Source organism: Taudactylus pleione, unplaced genomic scaffold (genome assembly GCF_031769625.1).
Source record: "Taudactylus pleione unplaced genomic scaffold, aTauple2 ptg000374l, whole genome shotgun sequence".
In the NCBI taxonomy this organism is placed as follows: domain Eukaryota; kingdom Metazoa; phylum Chordata; class Amphibia; order Anura; family Myobatrachidae; genus Taudactylus; species Taudactylus pleione.
The window spans coordinates 6,144,641-6,154,662 of record NW_028284775.1 but is presented as its reverse complement, the minus strand read 5'-3'; positions in this window follow the sequence as shown (position 1 = coordinate 6,154,662).

The window sequence follows — 10,022 nt, the reverse complement described above, 5'->3', positions numbered from 1 at the left end:
TTTGAAGGTGGAATATAGATCATATGTTTATTTTATCACTTAAAAAGTAGCAAAGGCTGGATTTAGTCATCATCCAAGTAGGACCTCATTATGAGTTGGACCCAAACGCAATATGTGACCAAATCTGCATAGGTAGTAAGTGCGCCCATGTAAGTAACAGGAGCAGATGCCATAGTAATATGACAGGAGTGTGGCTTAACTGTGAATACAAAAGTTGCTAAAAATCACAGAACATAATTCGTAAACATTACAGTAAATGACCAGAAAGTGCAGATAGTACCGTGTTTCCCCGATAAGAAGACGCTGTCTTATTTTTTTTTTTGTCAAAAAACCCTGTAGGGCTTATTTTCGGGGTAGGGCTTATTTTCATTAACATTTTTTTTTAATCTCCCCCTCCCTGTTGAATGCAGTCTGAATGCCCGCCATTTCCCCACTTACCTTTACCTTCCTCCACGGTCCACAGCTCTTGATCCGCGGCTCCTCCGACGTCGACCTCGCCCTCCAGAGTCGCGCCGTGACATCATGACGTCACATGCGCTGACTCCAAAACAAGCTTTATTTAAAGCTTGTTTTGGAGTCTGACTACTGTATCTCACTGTAAGCTGGTGGAGGAGCGGACCGAGCGGGCCGGGCTGCCTCCTCCAGCTCTATCATTTAGTAAGGGACCAGGTTGGCGGGCGGTAGCAGCGGCGGCCGGGCCTGCTTTCCCCCCTGGCGGCATCCATTTCATGCGGTGGGCGGAGCTGGTGGCATTTTAGTGCAGGACCGGAAAAAAATGGGGATTTAGGTAGGGCTTATTTTTGGGGTAGGGCTTATTTTCATTAACATTTTTTTTTAATCTCCCCCTCCCTGTTGAATGCAGTCTGAATGCCCGCCATTTCCCCACTTACCTTTACCTTCCTCCACGGTCCACAGCTCTTGATCCGCGGCTCCTCCGACGTCGACCTCGCCCTCCAGAGTCGCGCCGTGACGTCATGACGTCACATGCGCTGACTCCAAAACAAGCTTTATTTAAAGCTTGTTTTGGAGTCTGACTACTGTATCTCACTGTAAGCTGGTGGAGGAGCGGACCGAGCGGGCCGGGCTGCCTCCTCCAGCTCTATCATTTAGTAAGGGACCAGGTTGGCGGGCGGTAGCAGCGGCGGCCGGGCCTGCTTTCCCCCCTGGCGGCATCCATTTCATGCGGTGGGCGGAGCTGGTGGCATTTTAGTGTAGGACCGGAAAAAATGGGGATTTAGGTAGGGCTTATTTTTGGGGTAGGGCTTATTTTGGACTGGGTTTCAAAAGTAGGGGTAGGGCTTATTACCCAAGATGCTTAAAACATGTGAAATGCTAAGTACCCAAGATGAAATGGTAAGTACCTAAGATGCTTAAAACATGTGAAATGCTAATCATACAAATGAATGAGGTGCAGCCTGGACCGTCATCAGCTCACAGTACCCGGGTTTGAGTACACGCAAATACTGTCCTTTAAAACAGGCAAATATGTGTCTCTTAGGTGGACTCTACTAAGGCTACATCTACATGCTCCTCTTTTGGTGCACATGGCCACAATCTACTTAAAAAAGCCCCACATAGTGAGAAGTTACAGCCAAAAAGTAGCAGAATGGAGAAGTGGATCAGTGCAGTGGCGTCACAAGGGGGGTGTGGGCCACACTCGGGTGTCACCCGCCGAGGGGTGACACCAAGGTGCAGACTGACACTCCCACACAGTGACAGGAGACGGGTGCTACACTGTAGTATTGAGTGCAGCACCCAACTCCTGACACTGAGGGAGCCGGCACTGCAACACAAGCAGTCAGCACCCCCCACCGCCCCTCCCCCCCCAGTAATATTAAGAACGGGGGATCGGGCAGCGAGGCCACGCCCCCGTCCAGCGAGGCCATGCCCTTCATCCGAGGCCACAACCCCTTTTCGGGGCGCGCTCCAAACGTCCCTCCCCGCATCGGGAGACAGCACGGGGAGGGACGCCACTGGATCAGTGGAGAAGTTCCTACCTATTATTTTATAGACTGCATTTGATAAGTGCTACTTCAAAGCTGATTGGCTGCCATGGGCAACTTCTCCACTGGTTCACTGCTCCACGCTTTTCACTCTTTGATACATAAACCCCACATGAATGAAGTATGTTTGAAGTGTCTGCAGTGAGCGTCCACACAGATTTTTTTAGCATCATATGGTAACAGAGCCCTTGCATTATCCCGAGAGCCAGGCAACAAGATTATTGTACATTTTGGCCGCACACATGGGGACCCATATCTGATGTGATATGTATGGATCTCTCTCTGCTTCAATGTGGCCATAAGATGACTGCATACATAGGTTGATAGTTGTCTTCCATCTGCATTAATGATCTTACTGATTTCAATATGTTTATTAAGCATTACTGTGTGATCATATCACTTATTTCATATTTTATCATTCACATCATCGTTTCCTGTGACATCACCTTGATAGGTTTTAGCGCTACCTTACACCTCAACATTCAGTTTGTGTTTAGCACTCTTATCATTTTTTCTGTTTTTACCCTGTACTTATTGAATTATTTCCCTTGTTAATGGTAATTGATAAGATAATTGTTGGACTGAAATCAAAATCTTAAAATATGTGGGTGTAAGTAGAGTTTTGTTCATAAATTGTCACAAGTCCACCAGAGCCAGATTAACAATGGGATGGATGGGACTACAGCTCCAGGCCTCCACATAAAAATAGGTCCAACATCATGACAGCATGTTGATGAGCAGTCATTCAGCTGGCCACATGGTTGGCCATAAAGTATTACAATTGTATTTCTATATTCCTCACAAAATTGCAATGTTCCTACTTGTACATATATAGGGAAACATTGGGGCTGGTAATGTAGGGGTGTACATTTACACTTAGCTCTGGCCATACCCACATAGCACTGATCACATCTACACTGCTTCTAACAATAGGCCCTTGATCATTCTCAGCTCCATGCCCATGTGGCCCTTAATCAATAATCAACTACCTGTAACCGTGGCTACAAATTTGCTAAAGTAATGTATCTACCATCTGGAATTCAATGCCTGGGATTTATGAGGTAGAGGAAAAAACAAGCTGCAGTTTATCCTGGTACTGATAACCCAGGAACGTTCAAATTAAACAGTGGTTTGCACACAAGTTCTGTCTGGACAGAGCTATGGCTCTGTGCTACCTGCATTCAGCACTGGTTGCACCTCCTGCTCTGGCAACATTGTAATTATTACACATAAGCACAGTTTTGCAGATGGATTTTGCGTGTCTCCTAGTACTGAGCACAAGTATCTACACTGATTCTGAGTTGTACGCATCTCAGTCACATATACACTTGCAGCTGAAGGGGCATAACTGGGTTATAATGAGGTGTTTGCAGGTAGGCTAAATTAAGTGAGGTCATGTGAACAGAATTCAGTGCTCTGCTGAGTTGTACGCTTCCAAAGATATGCCTTTCTCACATGGATCTTTTGCACCAAGGTTATGACACGGCATATGGACAAATATCAGCATTTAGTTCCGTGCACAAAATGTGAGAGTTTATCAAAGTGATTTAATGAAAAACATCAGAACGTGTGAATATAAAACAGGAACTTAGGCAAACAAATCTGCTTGTACACTCAGATGACTGAATTTCTCAACTTGTAAAGTCAATGTTATTTTACAGTTGTTGTGACATATTCCTCATTGGACAATATGCAATCCATTTTATACATCTCACAATAAAAAATATATTTCCTTTTTGATTTCTGCAGAGTACAAATAGAACAAAAAAATTTAAAATATCTTTCAGCAGTTATAAACCCGGGTACAGACTAGACGACATCTTAAAAATTTGCCGATAACGACCAATCGTTATGATACAGCATGCTCCCGCGGCTCGCTAGCAACATCCACTGTCATTTGTACATGCAACTTAATTTCATGAATGTCGCTAACGACTAGGAGCAAATCGTGCAGTGTGTACGCTACCAACGACAAACGATATGTCTTCACGACCTGCCTGGTGTGTCCTCATCCAAGCCACTCCCTGGACACTTCCATCCTCCATTTTCTGTCCTGAGATCGCTGGCAGAGGATACAGGATTTCCATCAATCAATCGGCGTGTTTTGGTATGCATACAGTGCTGCCCACCTGTCCACCAATGTCGTATGCTGCTTCTCACCACTGTTGCTGCTACCCACAATGATGCTGGCCACGCCACGCAATGAATGCCAGCCATTTCACTGCTGCCCACCTGCCCACAAATGTATTGCATCAATTTTTTTCTGTTGCCCATCAAGGTTTATATGCTGCTGCCCACCAATGTATGTCACCCATTTCACCCCTGCCCTCCAATGTTTATTTACTGCTGCCCACCAATGTATGACACCCATTTCACAGCTGCCCACCAGTGTTATATACTTCTGCCCACCAATGTATGCCACCCATTTCACCATTTCCACCAATGTGTATACTGCTGTCCACCAGTGTATTGCACCTAATTTTTTCTGCAGCCCACCAATGTTTAATGCTGCTTTATGTGACACTATACATTATTTTAAGAAAACATTTTTTAAAGTAAAAAAATAAAATAGTACACACTTATAAACGACTAAAACTAAAACTATTAAAACACAAAAAAACACTAAAACAAATTATTTCTAAAACTAAACTATTAAATACATGAAAAAAATTAAATAAATATTTTGATAATTATTGATTTTACTGTTGATTGGAGGCTGTACCATCTGTTTAGCCATATTAATTTAGGCAATCCCTTGGACAGTATAGGTATAATGACTCCTGCACCAACAATGTTTCCATCAGCTCCAGCACTGTACATGGAGGCTCCAACACAGTCATAGCCTCATTAATAAAATGTTATAGTTTATATGTCTTTTTTAAAAAGTTCTTTTAGTTTTGTGTTAAATATTCCTTCCTGATACCTGTTGATTCACAGTTTATATTTTTACATCCTTTTGACAGAATTTTGGTCCGGATTCATAGACATATATCAGGAAAAAGAGTGCCTCTGGAGAATAAAGTCAAAGGATTACTCTAATAAGGTGAAAAAAACCTGGTCCTCCAGGAATTGGCAGACTGCCATGGCACTACCCCCACTCAATTAAAATAGGTCAGGTATTTCTCCTGGACCTGTTTTGCGCATCTAGAGGCTGTATGTAGAACCCCTGATGCAGCCAGAGAACACCACCGATCCCTGACATCGGTGTGGTCTGGGTCATCTGGCACAGCTGTATTTGAAATATTTTGTTGGCTGGTCTTTCGCCTCAGAAAATAATGCAGGACACAGCATGCCACGACAAACTAATCTATTTTGTCCACATGCAAGTTGATGGCTGTGTGGAATTTTGTGAACCGATTGCTGAGGATGCCAAAAGCGTTGTCCACTATACGACGTGCCCTGGAAAGCCTATAGTTGAAGATACGCTTCTCCTTGGTCAGCCCCCTTTGCGCATACGGCTTCATGATGTGCTCATGTAGTGCGAAGGCCTCATCACCAACGAACACAAAATTTGGCCATATATGGTTTCCTCAGCTGATGGCAAATTGAGGTATTTGGAGATGAGCCTCTGGTAGAAAGCCGTCACCGTTAAGTACCCACCATCCGCAGCCTTGCCATTCTTGCCAACATCCACAAATATAAAATCGTAGTACACATTGACAATGGCCATCATAACTGCTGAAGAATCACTTGTAATTGTAATAAAAGGATCCACTGTGGGCAGGTGGGGTTATCCTCACATGTTTATCATCAATAGCTCCCCCGGAGTTAGGGAAATTCCAGCGTGATTCAAACTCCTCAGCAATGCTTTTCCATTCCTCCACGGTTATAGGGAACTAGAATGAGAAAAGAAAAAACAGTAAATACCTGAACTTTATCTATAACTTTATTTTATTTACAGACAGCAACACCAGACTTGGACATCTACACTGCCACCAACGAGCCAACTGAAGTGGACGAAAGCGAGGCTGAAACGAGCATATCCCAACCACCCCCAAGAATAATAGAATTCCTAACAGATTCCTAAAGCTTGCCGAGTAAGTTCTGCACACCCCGCCCGGTTAAGTTCGATATTTTTGGGTCACACCTAGCCTGTCGAATATGGGAAATGGACAAGAACCAACACATGTACTTTGATAGAGTGGTGTATGACGTAATGATGTGTGGCCTAAGTGTCCAATTAACTGCACACACATTACTAGTGGCTCCACAACCCAGGCCCCAACCCACTACACCCACCTATCCCTCCAGTACAGGCATTATGACTCAAGCAGCTACAAACCCTCAGCCCCCACCCACCTATCCCTCCAGCAGAATATATTCTGCAATGCTGGACATGGAGGCTCCAACTCAGGCAGATCCACAGTTTTACAATTTATAGTTATTTTAGATTATTTTGGTTTATATTTGCACTAAAATAAGAAAATGTGCATTTTAAAATGCTTATACCGTTTTATAATGACAAATGTTGGTCTATAATATGTTACAATATATTATAATAACCTGGTTTTATTTAATAAAAAAATGGATCCCTCTGCAGCCACCACTCCTTCATCCAGCATGATCGCAAGTGTCCCCTATTCTGAGCCCTCTCCCTATCAGTTCACACCACTGCCTTAGCATAAGATGCCATAACTTGATAGCGAAAAGGATTCATCACAAGAGAAAAGAGTAGACACACTATGTTAAGGCAAGCTAAAAACAAAGCAGAGCAATCTAGCAATGTAACAGCATTCAGCAGGTATATAAACCTAACCAAACTAGCCACAGAGCATAAATGCAAAGAGGTAAAATGGCCGCTGGCTATTTATCCCCTCCTGAAAGTCCTGCCCATCCCTCAGTATTTAAATTAGCCAGAAACCCAACAATTTGGTAGTATCGAATGACTCACGTATATTGTCTGGTCATTTTCGCTCAGTGTGTACTGTGTACGCACAATATCGTTGGTCCGGGAGTTCCAGGGAGTTCAAGGGAAATCGAGAGCGACATCGAATCGTTTGCATGTCGTCTAATGTGTACCCGGCTTAAGCCTATTTATAGTACATTAAAGTCGTAGTTGCAACTTAACCGTTCACTAATGAAAATAAGGTAGATCAAAGGGCCTGATTCAGACCCAGTCGCTAAGCTGCGCTCCCTTGCTAGGGGTGATTATCGCACATCTGCGCATGCGTATGCGTCAAAGTATGCATGCGTGAACCAGTCACTGCGGCCGGGAATCGTGCGCTCGTAGTACACAGACTGGACGCTACTTTGAGTGACAGCGATAGATGCTTATGATCGGGGGAAAGCAGGCGTGTCTGAGCGTCAAAACAGAGTTGATGGGTGTGCATAATTAGCAAAGTAGTGTCATTGTGCACGTCACTTGGTTGTTTTTTTGCCTGAACTGATCGCAGTGCTTGCAGTTGGGTAGGGGCTACCTCAAGGGCTGCGTGCGGCTCCGATGGGTTTCGATGTTACCGATTAATCACACACTTCCTGGAGATGACGTGTACTACGAGAGAGGTGGGCAGTTTTATACTCCTGCGTATGCTCACTGCCGTCGCTCTCTAACATATAGAGGATGTCCTTAAGCCACACAGTGCGATCACAGGATTTGCATACCGGCCCCTTTTGGCAGCGAGCACAGCTTAGCGACCTGGTCTGAATCAGGCCCAAATTCTTTATCTAAGACTTTGGGAAATTGTGCATATAACTTATGTATCCGCCATGTTTCCCTCAGAGAGATGATCTTATGTCCTCTATAAGTTCCCATCCTAAATGCACTATATTATTGTTTTACTTTTCACATATTTTTCTCATGTAATATTACTTTTATGGTCAGTTATATTGGGCCTGATTCAGAGTTACTAACAAATCAAAAAATAGAGCATAAAAAGTGCAATTTACACCTTAGCAAAATCATGTTGCACCGCAGGTGGGGCAGATTTAAAACGTTTGGAGATTTAAAGTTTGGAAGGGTGTGTCCTAACTTAGGGACTGATTCAGAGACCCGATGGTTTGCATCTCCAATATTTTAGGATCTGCGTATGTGTAGAACGGGTCCTGTGATCTTGCTCACAGGTCCCCCAAGCCACAGTATGATTGACATCCTGCGGAATTTGGGGGAGGAGCAGGGGCGTGGCTGACCAGTGTTCCTGGAAACTGGGACGTGTCTCCCCATTTTCTGGGAGCGATGTCACAGATTTCCTGGCATCACAGGCTGTTGGGGCCTGGCCAGGCTGAGGAAGTCTCACCTTACTCAGCAGTCAGAATGCAGACATTGTCAGACTGTCGGCATTGTGAATGTTGACAGCCAGAATGTTAAAACACAAGGGTTAGATTAGGGTTAGGGTTAAGCTGCAGTTATGGTTAGGCCTACATTCGATGTGAAAGTAAAATCTCAATGTCGACATGCGGGCTGTTAACATTCTGGGAATGTTGACATGTCAGTGTCGACATTGTGAATGTCAGCATTTGACATATTGACATTCTGTACATTCAGACCATGTTGACAGTCTTTGTTGCAGAAATTCTGGTATCGACTGTGGACATTGACTTAATATACCACATCCTTTTTTGCAACAGAATCTTCATGCATACTTTTGGTGCGCATAATGCATCTAAAGGCGACCCATACATGGGGCGATTTGTATCAGATCCGATTGCACATACGATTTCCCTTGAAAACTCTACCCTTGACATTCTGTACGATTTGTGTTAAAAAAGATATACGATTGTGCAAAGGACCATACGATCCGATGTATCGTTTACGATATATCGTATGTAGCAAATACACACACGATGCATCTGCTGGAATGTCAAAAAATGAAGGATGGGTGTGTCCAGGGACATCGTACATCACATCGTACTGCAAAAGTGCGTACGATGTGTGTCAAATCATACACGATAGGTCGCAATCTTTCTGCAAAACCATCTGATCTACGATGCCGATACACAATGCTGGGGACGCGCGTCAGCATCGTAATCGTGTATGAAAACACTACTTTTCACACGATTGGTCGTTACGATCAGTCGAAAATAGTCATATCATGTGAAAAATCGCCCCGGGGCCTTAACTCTTAATATGTCTATAAAACAAAAAGAAAATTATTTACTTGATTTCACCAAGAAAAAAAAAATTGATAATTAAAAGATGAATTAACTTCAGATCTACTGCACCAGTATGAGATAATTATGTTTATTAAATAGCCCCCTATATGTATGTGGCCGCAACACCACTATCCATTCTCTTGTGTAATTAACCAACATCATTATCATTGCTCAACTGCACCATCATTATGGGTACTTACACAAGTGGACGGATAGGGGTCTTACGGCCGTATACATACTACCACTCTGTGAGTGTCTGAAATATTGGGGCTCTTGTAGAGCTTCCAGCTCAGCAAAAAAAACAGATAAAGGCACAAATGCTAAATAAAAGTAAACACTTTTAATTCATTAACTACAAACATATATTATTCCCCTTTATCAAATGGGAATATTCTTAACTGTAACAGTCCGAACAAAAATATACCAATAGATGCGACCTAATTTATTATAGCAGCAACACCAATACATTATTTACAGTGGGAAGAGTCCAAACTCACCCAGCCAAGGAGAACATCTGCTGCATTTATGTAACCACCTTGCGGTACTCGGCCTATGCTTACACTCCCTCATCCTCCACCGATCTACCTCTATAAGTGCAAGGAGTGGTAAGCATAAGGAGCAACAGAACCTGCATATGAATATGTGTAAGTGTGTTTTGCTGCTTATAGTGACTTTCCCTTATGAACAGTTGAGAGTCAAAAGATACTAAAGCTGGGTATACACTTATCCAATTTGCATTCAATCTGACCCCCAATCCGTCCAGTTGGTCCGACATTGGAAGAGTGTATATGCTCGATCAACCTTTGATTTCATCAAGTCCTGGTCGAGTCAAAAGATTTTTAGACCTGCATAAAAAAAATGACCGAATCAGCACCAACTTTGTGGGTAGCTAAAAGCACTACACAGATCAGTATGTGTAAGAAAAAAATG